This window comes from Pipistrellus kuhlii, unplaced genomic scaffold, assembly GCF_014108245.1.
Source record: "Pipistrellus kuhlii isolate mPipKuh1 unplaced genomic scaffold, mPipKuh1.p scaffold_m20_p_23, whole genome shotgun sequence".
NCBI lineage: Eukaryota > Metazoa > Chordata > Mammalia > Chiroptera > Vespertilionidae > Pipistrellus > Pipistrellus kuhlii.
In genome coordinates this window covers 4,945,848-4,962,046 of record NW_023425522.1, presented here as the reverse complement: position 1 = coordinate 4,962,046, position 16,199 = coordinate 4,945,848, and positions in this window count along the sequence as shown.

Below are 16,199 nucleotides of genomic sequence, written 5' to 3'. Positions count from 1 at the left end.
CACGCTTCCTGCTGGGCTGGCACCCAAGACATGATGCATTGGAAAGAGAGCTTACAGTGGCCCAGTGTGTGGCTAAGAAGGCAGAAACAGGCTGCTGTGCAACGGAGTGACCTGGACTTCCACCTTTTCTTTCTATTAATGGTGACAAGGGTTTTAAACTCAAGGGATTCAAGATTCATGTTCCTGACTTCTGGTTCCTCTCCTTCCCTTCAACTTCTTCCACCTGCACCCAGATCATTCTCTGCGGCCTCTCTGAGCCTCTCTCACACAGTACTGAGTTTTCTCTAGTTAAGGATTACAGTAGAACTTGGTATTTAACTCTGCTTTTGGTAGGTCAGAAAAACTTTGACAATTAGTCATCCTATTTATTGCTCATCAAAGACTGGTTTTCAAGATTCTTATTTTTCCAGGTTGCAGAGCGTAGAGCTGGAGGTCTGTGGTGTTTAGTTCTTTTCCCTCCCTCCCTTCCTTCTTTCCTTCCTTCCTTCCTTCCTTCCTTCCTTCCTTCCTTCCTTCCTTCCTTCCTTCCTTTCCAAACGCTGATTTAGTGCACATGAACACACTCTATGTCTATTTCATTAGTAATAGAAAGTGGTGTCCATTGTAGAATTTTGAAAGTGGCCTTATACACACACAGGGTGTGTTTTACCAAAATTGAAACTACTCAGACTTATTGGTAGGATTTTTTCTTTCTCTTGAGAGCCAGATCCTGTCACCGTCTTGCCTCTGCATTGGACTTCTATTTGATTGGTATGGTTGTTTAGCTAGTTGGTTAGAAGCCAAAGTCATAGTTTTCCTCCAACTTTAATTGGCACTTGTGAATGTTTTCATTATATATAGACACACAGATTGAAAAAACAAGTGTTTGTGTCTAAGGGATGAGAGAGGAGAGGATCATTAGAATCTTCTGGGAGGGGAGAGCAATGGGGTACAGAGTGTGATGACAGGACATCGGTGTGTCACCTTCAGAGAACTGGCAGCTCTGCTGGTTATTTTGTGGCAGGTTGATAACATTTGTCCCCTCCTCTTCTCTCTGTGGCCACTGTTGGGGTTCAGACCCTCACCCTTGCCTCTCCTGCTCACTTCTCCTCTGCCAGCGCCTGCCAATGTGCATGCCATTGTGCAACCAGAATCATCTGCGAGGAGGACAGGCCTAATTTTAGAATTTCGCTTGGCCCTTATAAGCAGTAATTTGAAAACTCCAACCACATTCTTGAAGCCAAGGGGGTTGCTATTAAGAGATAGGTGACTCAGCAATGGGCCATTTCTTATTCCCTGCAAGTCCTCAGGGATGCAGTATAAATGGAGTGAAGAAAAGGGTAAGTGAAGGACTTCGCCTGTTCTCTTCTCCGATGGAAAAGATTAACCCATAGTGAGGGATGTTGCCTTGGAAATGAAAGGGCACCAGTCTAACTCTGAACGTCTTCCCGCCTTCAGACTTAGACTATTGTTATAAAGCCAGCCCTCACAGGGCCAGGCAGGTAAAAGGATGAGTGTCCTGGCACCCTGCAGGAAATGATAGGGACCAGCAGACTGGGGAGAGCCTGACTTGTCCAAAGGGACCACTCTTATTCAACTTCAGCTAGAGCAAATCTTTCTTTCTTGTTTTTTTTTTTTTTTTTTTTTTTTTTTAAAGAAGCTGGAAATCTGGCTTTTTATATAAAATCTGATAATTTTTTTGTATCAAACTGTGTGTGTTGGTTCAGCCCTGGGATTCCCAATTTGTGACTTGTGGTTCAGACTGTATCACATATAAGATGTGGTGGTAGTGTGGTGGTAGAAGTGGTGGTGATGGTGGTGGTGGTAATGCTAGTGATGATGGTAGTGGTGGTGGTGGTGGTGGTGGTAGTAGTATGGCTGCTGGTGGTGATAGTGTTAGTGATGGTTGTGGTAGTAGTGGTGATAGTGGTGGTAGTAATGGTGGTGGTGGAGATGGTGGTAGTGGTGGGGCTGATGGTGGTGGTGGTGGTGGTGGTGGTAGTGCTGGTGGTAGTGGTAATGGTGATGATGGTGGTGGAGATGGTGGTAGTGGTAATGCTCATGGTGGTTGTGGTGGTGGTAGTGCTGGTGGTAGTTGTGGTGGTGGTAGTGGTAATGGTGATGGTGGTGGTAGAGATGGTGGTAGTGGTAATACTAGCAGTGGTTGTGGTGGTGGTGATAGTGCTGGCGGTGGTAGTGGTGATGGTGGTGGTGGTAATGGTATTATAGTGGTGGTGATGTTGTGTGGGTGATTAAACCTTTACCTCCTGAACAATATAAGAAAGTCTGTAAATTGCCTTGGAGTTGAAATGACTGGAGATACTCCCTCCATCATGAAGTGCTCCTCTAAAGTTCTCTTCATCCCTTCCCATCCCTTCTCCATATGTACAGGCATCAAGGACACATTCATCCCTGCCCATGTCCCCTGTGCATCAAGGACAGACAACTCTGTGGGACACGGAGTGTCAGGCCTATGGAGCCCTCGCTTTCACCTCCGTGGAGCACTTGTAGCTTAGTTGACTCAGACTTGGAGAGATGCAGCACTGGAGAACAGGCTGTGACTTTGGGACTCTGACCCATCCTGGGGCCTGCAGGGGAGCTTCTAGAAAGCTGGATATCAAGTTGCTCAGTAGAGGTAAGAATAAAAAGTTATTTGTGCAGAGAAGGCCAACCTGAGGATTGAGGAACAAGAGGAGGAGAGGAAGCATCTTGGAGCTTCTCACTTGGATTGTGCAAAAACTCATAAACACATTTGCGGGTTTTCTTCCTGGATTATAGTTTCAATCGCATTGGAGAAATCAATATTCAAATACAATCTCTGCAATGAAGGAGACAATTACAGGATGTGATCCTTAGATTGCGTATGGACAAAAGAGACTGACCTCGACAGGGGTGGGTTGGGCCGGCATCAGAGAAGGCCTCCCAGGGGGGAGGAAGATTCGAAGGAGGGATGGGCTGGGCCTGAGCCAGGGGAAGAGGGAATGGGAAAATGCTGCAGATGGAGGAATGAGCACGTGCAGAGCATGTGGGAAGAAACCTGGGCATTGTAGGGATTGGCAGGAGGTTGGGGTGGACGATGGGCAGGAGCAAGGTGGAACAGTGTGGGAGATGGCCTTGGGAGATGGCAGGGCCTCCTGGGGCAGGGAGCAGGGAGCAGGGAGACATTCAGGGAAGGCTTTAGGTGAGGCAGGCACATAGTCAAAGCTGCGACAGGAAAATACTCTTCTGGCTTCCCAATAGGTTAAAAAATAGGTTAGAGTAGGCAGCAAGTGGCTGCAGAGAAACCTTGGAGAGTTTCTGCAGGCTGTTTTATTTAATTATTATTATTTTTTTAATTCTCACAATGTGCCTGCCAGTGTTCTAAGTTCTTTGCAGCATGGATATATGTTACGCCCTCACAAAGTTCTGTGAAGTAGGTGTTTCTATTGTCCCATTTTATAGCTGAAGAAACCAAGGCACAGAGAGTAACTTCCCAAAGCCACACAGCAGGCAAAGTAGACCAGGGGAGTGTGAACGGAGAAAGGGAGAAGGCAACACACCTAGGAGGTAGATATTCAGGATTTGATTGGATGTGGAGTATGTGTGCCAGGCATTTCCAATAGGGATTCTGGGTTCCTGACTTATGCCAATGGTTGGATGGGAGAAACATTCCCTAAAACCGAATAACTGAAGTGGCCCAGGTCACACAGCTAAGAGAAAGAGACAAACCCATCAGTGGCAATCCAGCTTTAGGGGTCTATGCTCTTAACCAGCACCATAAGCCTCATTTATTTCTAACTGCATTGTGGGAAGATGCAAAACACAGTGTGACCCAAGGCAAACGGCATTATTTAAATCCTTGGGAGAAAATTTTCTTTTTCGCCACAACAAAAGAATATCGGACCACCAGTAGCCACTCATTATTTTCCTTGCGGCAGCATAATACGGCTCCCACAAAGGGCTAACAGGACCCCAAGTTCACTTGGCCATTGGATGTGTGACTTGGGCACATAATTCTTCTCTGAGCCTTAGTTTCCTCATCTTGTATAATTATATCTTCCCCAGGGGATTTTTGTAAGAATTACAGGAAACTATCTAGCTATCCTAAGTAAGATCTGGTAGATAGTAAACGCTATGTGAGTACTTGCTCTTATTATTTCTGTTATTGTCGTTAATAACATTAACAGCTGCTTAAATTCTGGTTGTGGTGGTTTCTTTAATAGCTCCCCCTTCCTTGCTTCATTTTCCAGGAATTACGTTAACTCTTGCTCCTTCTCTCCCCAGATTCTGGGCATTATATTAGGACTCCACATTCAACGGGGATTGTTTGTAAACTTCTGCATGTTGGTCGTCAGCAGTCTCAATGCCGCGAGGGAGGTCTGACATTGTGGCCATAGTTCACGTCTGAATTGTTAAGCCGTTTCAAGTGTCCCAAATTACTGTTCGCTTAGAATCTAGGGGAATGGTCATGTCTCTCTGGTTTCAAGTTAGTTTTATCCATTAAGTCCTGGATAAATGCCTCCTTTTTTGTGTCTTATAATCATAAAACCATTTGTTTATTGGTTCAGTAGATAAAACCAAGGAGCACCCTTTATATGTTAGCACAGGACCCTATATTATGCAGATGAAAGGGTTAAACTGGTCCTGGCCAGGTGGCTCAGCTGGTTGGAGCACACTCTGGTATACCAAAAAGGTTGTGGGTTCGATCCCCACTTCAGGAGGCAACAGATGGATGTTTCTCTCTCACATGGATGTCTCTTTGTCTCTACTCCTTTCCTCTTTCTCTAAAATCAATGGAAGCATATCCTCAGGTGAGGATAAAAGTAAATAAGTAAGTAAGTAAGTAAATAAATAAAAGCAAAGGGTTTAGCTATAAGCTTAAAATCTGGTTGACATAATAACTCTGTACACATGGAGAACCTGAACAACCAACACTTCGGGATAAAAGAATAGGGATGTCACAATTGGCAACAGTTGTCTCTTCCTTTTGTCTTTTCAAAGACATAATCAGAATAAGGATAATAATTAGCTGACATCTCTTCTCTCTATGTGTCAGGCACTATGCTAAACTCTTTCTACATATTATCTCATTTGACCCTTAAAAAAAAAGGCCACAATGTAGGCATTTATATTATCCCCATTCCACAGATGAGAAAACTGAGGCTTAGGCTCAGATATATTAGGGGACTTTCCCAAGGTTACACAGTGTTGGAAAAACTGAAGCATTAAATTGAACATCCCCTTTGAATCCAGCAAGGTTTTCTTGTTATCATTTTTGCTTACTTTATTACTACTCTCCTCTATCACCAATTCACCAATGGTGAATTTCTTTGGCATCTTTTATTTTAGCTTTCTCAATATGTTCTTGATTTCCACAGCATTTCTTTCTCTATGAAACTATTCCTTCACCATTTAATTCTTTGCCATATATTCATGACTGATTTACTCTGAGTGAATTCATTTCTAACAATTCATGTACTTATAGACAATAATCTAAAGAGATAAATAATTTAAATTTGAGGTACTTAATTTAAATAAGTTCTAATAACCGCTAGAAAAAAGTAGTGCTTAGAAACAGCGTTTGCTAACTTTTCTCTCTCAATGCAACAAAAAGAGCAAAATATAAGTTTTTGAAATAGAAAATATACACCAGTAGTATTCAAATAAAAGAGTGAATATAGTCTTACAGCCATAATCTTGAAAAGTTCTCTAGAAACAGAGAAATGGATCATGCTAGAATCAAGTCATGACATCAATTTCTTAACCCTGCCAAAAATTCTGCAACAAATTATTTTCTTTCAAAGGCTTTAAGTAGACAAGAAACCTAAGAAGCAAGGGATAAACAATGTAATAAAACAAGATAATATGAAAGAGGAAACTGTAAGATTAAGAAAACAGAGGGATCAGAAAAAAGGAGGTCACTAGAAATAATAGTAAATACATCACTACTAGAAAAAAAATGGTTGTAACTGAAATTGAATCTAGAAGATGAAAAAAAGACTTGAGGTAGAGAATGACATGAATATAAAGAAAAAAGCAGGGTGAAAATTGTACACTAGATACTAAATATGTAGGATAGATAATGATGTTTTAACATATGAAGAGTATAAAACTGCAGTAGGAAAATGTTCATAGATACAGGAGAAAAGGATTGAAGTAAAAGAATTAAATCTACAAGGGAAAGGACATACTATGTTCTAAGGAAAAAAATAAAATGAACAATTACTATTGAAGGATAGACTAATAATTTTCTGAGTTTCTAGGATAAAGAATTCCATAATTATCCAGCCAGAAGAAGTAGTCACTTTATGAAAGGAAAAAATAAAAGGTAAAACTTGGATAGTTTCATAATCTTCATAAAAATATTTGCTTTTAGGAGATAGTGGAACTACATTTGTAATATTATAAATAAAAAGAATAAAAAGGTGACTCAGGAATTTTTAGGCCCCGCTAAGATGTCATCCAGGTATAAAAGGCAATATTTTTGCATGTCCACATAATGACAGATTCAGAGACTGCAATTCACACTTGGTAAGGTTTCCAGATAAAATATAGGATGCTCAGTGAAATTTGCATTTCAGATAAACAATGAATGATATTACAGGACTGGAGGCCCTGTGCACAAAATTTGGGCATTGGGTAGGGTCCCTAGGCCTGGCTGGAGGTCAGAACCAATTGGGGCCTTCCGGCTGCCAGCCAGGGCCTTCCTTCTAGCTGTCAGCTGGCACCTTCCTTCCCAGGCTGCCAGCTGCCGGCTGGGGCCCTCCTTCATTCCACACCTTCCCCTGGTGGTAAGTACACCATAGCGAACAATCACACTCCCGGACTCCCAGTCGAACTCCCGAGGGGACATTTTACATAATATATAAATATATAAATATATATTTTTTACATAATATATAAATATATAAATATATAAATATATAAATATATTTATACTAAAGGCCCGGTGCATGAAATTCATGCATGGGGTGCGGGGGGGTTGTTTCTCAGCCCAGCCTGCATCCTCTCCAATCTGGGACCCCTCAAAGGATGTCCAACTGCCCATACAACTAAATGAGCAGTTGGACATCCCTCTCACAATCCAGGACTGCTTGCTCCCAATTGCTTACTTGCCTGCCTTACTGATTGTTCCTAACCACTTCTGCCTGCCAGCCTGATCACCCCCTAACTACTCCTCTGCCAGCCTGATTGATGCCTAACTGCTCCCCTGTCAGCCTGTTTTCCCCTAGCTGCCATCCCCTGCCAACTTGTTTGCCCCTAACTATCCTCCCCTGCAGGTCTTGTCACCCCTAACTGCCCTCCCCTGCAGGCCTGTCCCCCCCCCACAACTGCTCTCCCCTGCAGGTCTGGGTCCCCCACAACTGCCTTTCCCTGTAGGCCTAGTCGCCCCCAACTTCCCTCTCTGCTGGCTTGGTCACCTCTAACTGCCCTCCCCTGCAGGCTTGATCACCCCCAACTGCCCTCCCTTGCAGACCTGGTCCCTCCCAAATGCCCTCCCCTGCTTGCCATCTTGTGGTGCCATCTTGTGTTCACATGAAGGCAGCCATCTTTGACCACATAGGGGCAGCCATCTTGTGTGTTGAAGTGATGATCAATCTGCATATTACTCTTTTATTAGATAGGATAAGTGTATCCTGTTTATTGCATGGAACATACTCATACTAAAAAATTATTCATCTAAAATTCAAGTTCCATTGGAGCTTTGTATTTTTTTCTAAATCTGGCAACCTTAATGTGAATCCTATGTGAGCAACTATTTTATGATGAAACTTAGCCATCTGAATGCTAATTCTAAGAAAGAAAAAGGAAATAAAGAATACAAAGCTGTACTACAAAAGCGCTAGTATAATCACCCACTCAATTCAACAAGAGATCCTAAGGGGAGGGGTTGGGAAATGAGAATTATGGTTTTAGAATTATGGTTTTATAACTATCACTAACCTTGAAAGAAAACATACTATATATAAAACATACTATATGTATAATCATATATAATTTTAACATGTATATGCATATACATGTTAAAATTTCCAGCAACTCTGGCAAAAATTGGGAGGAGGAGCAATGAAGATGTGAGAAATAGTAAGTGAACTAATTTCCTTATCTTAGTAAGAAGTTAATAAATGCTTTATTTTTTAAGTTGATAAATTAAGAATTCATGTTGGAGTTTGAGGGAGTTCACATCTCAGGACCGGGTCTGGTTCCTCGGGCAGCATGAGTGTAAACCATTGTCTTACGATGCAGTGGTTGCAGACAATCAAGACAAGTGCAAACTGACTTCAACAGTAAATGAGACATTGATTCACTTTAACTGCAGGACCAGACACCAGACAGTGCTGCTGCTTTGACTCAGGGACTCAACTATCCTCTCAAGAACCTGTCTTTTCCTCTTTTGCCTTTGTTCCTTGATAGCAGCTTCATGCTAAGGGGAAGTGTTGGGGAGGGAAGGGGCGAGAATTCCATGCATGGCTGCAAAATGCCTGCCAACAATATCTGAGATAATATGCTTTCTTCATTATCCAAATAAAAGAATCTAGAGAGAATGGCATTCTGTTAAGTTCTTTCAAAAAGAGTGAGAAACGAAAACGAATTTCTTTTTCCAAGAAACTCTTAGAAAAAGCCGTCCCTGTATCTTGTTGGCATGGATAGGGTTTTGTGTGTACTATCCCATAATGAAAATGACCATGGGTGCTGATCAATTTAGGCGCCTATTCCTAGAACTAGGAGTGGCGACAACTTTCCCCGACCAGTGCTGTGCTGTGAAGTGAGTTTACAAATGAAAATAAAAAAGTATTACCAAGAGAATAGGAAAGACCTTCAGGAAGCAGCCAAAATGTCCACTGTAATATCCCATAACCAGGATTGCATTGACAATCTATAAGAAAGGTGTCTTATTGGAAATCAATCTATTGTCTTTTAATAAGTTCACCTCAGCAAATTGTCTCACCAGCCTTAAAATGTGATGTTTTTCATTCTTAACACCTAATAGGACTGCTTGCCTGTTTCTAGGGGTCATGTTTATAAAGAAGACATATCCCAAATTCCTAGACTAGCCCCCATTCCAGCATGATGGGAGCTGCAGGCTGTCACCTCCAAGTGCTATTCTTTATAGAATATGGTCTTGAGCAAAGAGCGAGAAGAATGACCTTCACCATTTAAATACACTGAAAATAGCCCTAATGGTTTGGCTTAGTGGATGGAGCATTGGCTCGTGGACTGAAAGGTCCCAGGTTCGATTTCTGTCAAGAGCATGTACTTTGGTTGTGGGCACATTCCCAATAAGAGGTGTGCAGGAGGCAGCTGATCAATGTTTCTCTCTCATCGACGTTTCTAACTCTCTATCCCTCTCTCTTCCTCTCTGTAAAAAAATCAATAGAATATATTAAAACAATAAAAATAAACACACTGAAAATATATTTACTATCCAAAGTTGTAACTACCACAGGAACTGGGAAAAAAATGAATATAACCTTACAAATTATCAAAAAGGAAGAATACATTAAAGAAAAAACAGACAACAAAGCAAAAGATACTATTTTTTTTAAAGCAAGGACACATTAAAAGTAAAATTGAATGTAAACTAAAAATGGTAAGATAACAAAAAAAGTGATACTTGATAAAAACTTTCATAAATCCAATTTTCGGTGGGTCCACACATGTGAGGCAACCACTGAAAGGGAAGGAGCCAGAGAGACACAGCAACATGCAACGTTTGCAGCCTTTCAGCTTCAGACAGAAAGAAGGAAGTTATAGTCAAGCTGACTAATGTAACAAGGGAGACTGAATAAATGTAGAACAAACTCCAGATCTGGTAAAACAGAAAACAGACTTTATTTCCAAGTGCCATGATGATATATTAAGACATTAAAAAAACTCAACAAATTCTAATAAGTAGAAATAATACAGACCTCATTCTCTTTACCTACATTGCAATAAAGCATAAAATAGCAAAACTAGAGTCAAGCAAACAAAAATTCCAAGTACTTGGTAATAAAAAGGAAAAGAAAAGAAAAACTCTTAAACAACTTTTAGGCTAATGAGAAAATTTGATGATATATGTATATCAGAATTATGCATTTTCTCAAAAAGTTATGGGAAGAGAATACTATATTTGAGAAAAAACATTCACAGCCTTAAATATATCATGACAATAAAATAAATTCGCATTGAATTATGGCATTGATAACTGGATCTGATAGAATCTATGGCAGGCAGTTAAAAATTTAACAGATAAATCTACATTAATTAAGAAAAATGAGAAAAAGCACAAACAGGTAAATTTAGAAATGAGGCAAGTGAAATAAACATGGGCAAAGACAATGTTATTAAAACATAAGAGGATACATTTTAAAACTTCAGAAAAAATTTAAAATCCTGAAATAAAAAGATAATTTTTTCTTTAGAAAAATATAAATGACCAAAATTGACCCCAGAAAAGAGAGAAAACTCACATAGAACCAATATTTATAGAAAAATAAAAAAAAATCAAAATTAAAAATTTGCATTAAACTTATATGGTTTCACAAGAAAATCCCCTGTAACTTTCAATAAGTAGAAAGATCCAATGCTATTATTGTTTCAGAACACAGAGAATAGAACATAGAGAACGAAGAAAAATTAGTTTTAAATTTCTTTGTTTAAATTCATCATAACACTCACACACACACAACAAAACTCTAGAGAACAGCCTATATTATAAAAGGCTAATATGAAAATAAACCAAATGGTGGTGGAATGACTGCTCACTAAGATGATGCACACTGACCACCAAAAGGCAGATGCTGAAGGCAGGAGCTGCCCCCTGGTGGTCAGTGCACTTCCATATGTAGAGCACTGCTCAGCCAGAAGCCAGGTTTACAGCTGGTGAGTGCAGCAGTGGTGGCAGGGAGCAGGCCTAAGCCGGCAGTCGGACATCCCCTGAGGGCTCCCAGACTGTGATAGGGCGCAGGCCAGGCTGAGGGACTGCTCCCAACCAAGTGCATGAATTTCGTGCACCGGGCCTCTAGTCAATTATATTGAAGCAAAAATTTTAATAATGTATTAACAAATAAAACTTATCAATAATTTCATAGAATACCACATCTCAACTAAGTACATTTTATTCTAGCAAAATAAAGATATTTTCATTTTAGAAAATTAATTGCATTGAATAAGCATTTTAACTGGTCAAAGTGGGAAAAGCATATTATGAATAATCAATGCCTAAAATATATTTGATAAGGTCAACATGTATTTTTAGTGAAAACTCTTTAGTAATTTAACAATAAAGGAATATTTTCTTACCATTATTTTAGACACACACACACACACACACACACACACACACACCCTAAAATCCAACCAAAAGCTCAATGGAAAAATTGTAGAATATGTTCATTATTGTGGAGTTTGAGGTCAGAAACAAAAATAAGATCCTCACTATTACTCCTTTTATGTAACATTGCTCCAGAAACCCCAGTCAATATAATTAGATAAGAAGTTAAAATAATGAGACATATAGAAAGAAGGAAGTAAAACTTCTATTTCAAAACTGTGTTCCTGGAAAACACAAATAGAATAAAAATATTGTGTCATTATTATTAGAAGTAACTAGAGGCCCAATGCATGAAATTTGTGCAAGGGCCTTGGTCACTGCCACCAAAGTGGCCATTTCTGCCTCCGGCCTGCCTGCCATGGCTTTGTCCAGAAGGAAGGACATCTGGAAGGACGTCCAGTCTAATTAGCATATTATGCTTTTATTATTACAGATAAGAGAATTTAGATATATCTAAGTCAAGGCTTTTCTTTATACATATGGTAGGTTTTTAGAAGACATACAAATGTTGATAATAATGATAACATTAATGAGAGGCATTTCTTTAAAAAAACAAACTTAAAAATCTTTATTGTTGAAGGTATTACATAAGTCCCCTTTTTCCCCCATGGACTTCTTCTGCACCATCTCCACCACCCATTTCTGAATGCTTCCTATGTGCCAAAGTTCTTTTAAGTGCTTTAAATAGATGAAATCATTTAAAACTCAAAGAAACTTCACAATGAAGAAAATAATCACCTTTGAAATAGCAAGAAGATAAATTGTGTAAGAAGCAGTATAGTGTAGTGGGTAAGAGTGATGAAGAGTCTAAGTACCCAAGTTTCAAGTTGACTAGTGTGTTGCCTGGAGCAAGTTACTGAATGAATCTTTACATGCCTCAGTTTCTACATCTATAAACTGTAGGTGCCAGTTGTACGTACTGCGTAAGATCAAATGAAATTAAGTTAGTACATGTAAAATTCTGAGAAAAGTATATGTGTTAGTTATCTTCATTCTTAAAATAAACCCAGCAAGAAATGTGTATGGCCTTGTGACTTGTTATTTATTTATTTATTTATTTATTTATTTATTTATAAATATTTATTGTTGAAAGATTGTGACATTATTTGAGCATTCAATGAACATTAGTAGAGAATCACCCAAAACACCATCTCAAGTGATTTACAATGACTCAGAGCCTCAAAGATGAGGAAATGAGGAAGCCTTGTGAAATGAATGAGTCAAGGGCCATATGATAGCCACACATTTTCATGATCAAGGATATGTAATTAGTGAAAGAACAAAGCTTCCTGTGACCATCTGGTTATTAATTAACTTATTCACTGCTAAATTGAGAAGAAACAAAACCTTTGCAAAAGTCTTTTCTCTGTTTAAGCAGACTTTGAAGACTACTATTTCTATTTTTTTTTCATTTCTGAGATTTCATTGTTTTGCTCAAAATCTGAAATGCATAATATGTACAATCCAATATTAAAACCCTAAGCTTCTGAATTTTTTCAAGATTGTTTCAAATCAATTGCAGCATATTTGCTTTTCAGTATGTTGTGTTCTCTCTCTCTCTCTCTCTCTCTCTCTCTCTCTCTCTCTCTCTCTCTCTCTTTGCTTAAAAATATTTCAGAATGTACTACTCACCAACTCCCCCATATCTCACTATTATGAGATTTGATTAATCATTTAGACTTAATTCATTAAAGATTCAATATTTAATTCTAAAACCCAAATGAAACTATAGCATTTAAAAATAATCTCATTTAATATGTTGCATGATATAACTTATAAGTAGTAATAAATTTGTATTGAGCCCTTGGTAATATTCTTCTGGTAACCTGCCTTCTGGATTCTCTCTGTGTCCTCAATGTCAGTGTAATGGTGGCCCATTGTCAAATGGATGACGAAGCCTAGCTTACGCAGATAACAAGGAAAGGAAGTTCCAAACAATCTGCACAAATCAGAGCATTGCAATAGGTTAGAACTAGGCCCCCAGAGCCAGACTCGAGAAGTGTTGGGAGGAACTACAATACATTGCAGCTACAATTTACCTCCATAACATTGTAAACTAAAGAAAGCTAAGCCCTAACCAGTTTGGCTCAGTGGCTAGAGCATTGACCTGTGGACTGAAGGGTCCCAGGTTCGATTCTGGCCAAGGGCATGTACCTTCGTTGTGGGCACATATCCAGTGGGAAGTGTGCAAGAGGCAGCTGATCGATGTTTCTCTCTCATCGATTTCTCTGACTACCCCTCTCCATTCTACTCTGTAAAAACTCAATTAAAATATTTCTTTTAAAAAGAAAGCTAAGTGCTCAACTTGCCATTATTTCCCATTGGCATAAGAGACTGGCCTCAAGTTTGCTCTAGGAGGTTTTTAAAAATTAAATAGTAGTTTTAAGTTCACAGTAAAATTGAGTGGAAAGTACAGAGAGTGCCGACATACTCCCTGCCCCACTTATGCAGTCTTTCACACTGTCAACATGGCCCATCAGAGTGGTACATTTGTTACAATTGATGAGCCTGTGCTGATATATCATTATCACCCAGAGTCCACAGTTTAGGGCTCCCTCTTGGTGTTGTACGTTGTATGATTTTGAACAAATGACATGTATCTATTGTAGTATCACACGAAGTGCTTTTACTACCCTTACATTTTCCTGTACTCTGCTGATTCATCTCTCCCTCCTCTCTCAACCCTTGACAACCACTGATAATTTTCTAACTTCCATAGTTTTACCTGTTACAGAATGTCAAATAGTTGGATTCATTTCTTTCACTTGCTAATTTGTACTTTTGGTCCCTTTAAATCATGTTATGGCTGAATAATATTCTGTTGCCTGAGTGCTCCATAGTTTATTTACTGTTCACCTACTAAAGGACATCATGGTTGTTTCCAATTTGGAAAATTTTTAAACAAACATCCATGAGCAGTTGACGTAAGTTTTTAGTTCATTTGGGTAAAATACCAAGGAATACGATTACTGGATCATATGGTAAGAGTATGTCTAATTTTATAAGGAACTGCCAAACTATCTTTCAAATTGCCTCCCATCTTGCATCCCCACCAACAATGGATGAGAGCTCTGTTGTTCTACAATCTCTCTAGCACTTGACATTGTCAGTGTTTGGGATTTTGACCATTCTAATAAATATGCAGAATATGATTGTTTTAATTTGCCATTCTCTAGTGACATATGCAATTGGACACTTACTTTCTTGTTTTTATTTTACTTTATTGTTTAAATTATTACACATAGTAATATATAGATTCCCCCCCATTGACCTTCCCCCAGCCTCCCCAACCTTCAGTCACATGCCCTCATCCCACCCTCTCCCCACAGTGTCTCTTGTCCATTGGTTGTGCTTATATGCATCCATACAAGTCCTTTGATTGATCTCTTTCCCCCAGTCCCCAACACTCTCCAGCCTTCCCACTGTAATTTGACAGTCTGTTCAGTGCTTTACTGACTCTGTATCTATCTTTTTCTTCATCAGGTTATAGTGTTCTTTATTTTCCATAAATGAGTGAGCTAATTTTTCTTTCATTGCCTGGCTTATTTAACTTATCATAATGCTCTCTAGTTTCATCCATGCCACTGCAAATGGTAAGAATTCCTTCTTTTTTTATATAGCAGCATAGTATTCCACTATGTAGATATACCATAGTTTTCTAATCCACTCATCTGCTGATGGGCATTTGGGCTGTTTCAAATCTTAGCTATGCTGAATTCTGTTGCTATGAACATAGGGGTGCATATATCCTTTCTGATTGGTGTTTCTGTTTTCTTGGGATATATTCCTAGAAGTGGAATTACTGGGTCAAATGGGATCCCATTTTTAGTTTTTGAGAAAACTCCATACTGTTCTCCACAGTGGCTGCACCAGTCTGCATTCCCACCAGCAGTGTATGAGGATTACTGTTTCTACACATCCTCGCCATCACTTGTCATTTGTTGATTTGTTAATGATTGACATTTTGACAGGTGTGAGATGGTATGACATTGTCAATTTGATTTGTTTTTAAGTTGAGTATAATCTGTATATATAAAAGGCTAATATGCAAAGTGTTCCCTTCGGAGTTTGACTGGGATACTTAGAGTTTGATGGCTTGCTATGATGTGTGCTGACCACCAGAGAGTGGTGTGCAACAAAGGAAGGCCCTGGCTGGTAGCCCACAGCTGGAAGGTCCTGATCAGCCCTGATCACTGCCAGGCCTATAGACCCTAGTGCACCAATTTCATGCACCAGGCCTCTAGTTGGTGCTTGAAATATATTAGTTTTACTTATTGTAAAAATATAATAACATTATATTAGTTTTAGTTATACAATATATTGATTTTATATTTGTATATATTGTCTAGTTAACATCCATCATTATACATAGTTATACATTGTTTTTCTTATGATGAAAACTTTTGAGTTTTATTATCTTACAAATTTCAAATATGCAATACAATATTGCCAACTACAGACACCATAAAATACATTACATTTCCATGACTTCTAATAGGAAATTTGTATCTTGTGACTCCGTTCACTCATTTCACTCACCACCCCCAAATCCCACCTCTTGAAATCATCAATCTGTTCTCTGAATCTATGAGTTTGTTATTTTTAGATTTTATATGTACATGAGATCATATGGCATATTTTCTCTATGACTTACTTTACTTAGCATAAGACACTAAAAGTCCATCTATGTCATCACAAAATGGCAATATTGTCTTGATTTTTATGGTGGAATAATACTACTTTGAAGATATATACTACTTTTATTTTATCCAGTTCTCTACTGATAAACACTTTAGGTTGCTTCTGTATTTTGGTTACTGCAAATAATGCTATAATGATGCATATACCTTTTCAAGTTAGTCTTTTCATTTCCTTCAGTCAAATTCCCAGAAGTGGAAGTGCTGGATCATGTGGTAGTTCTACT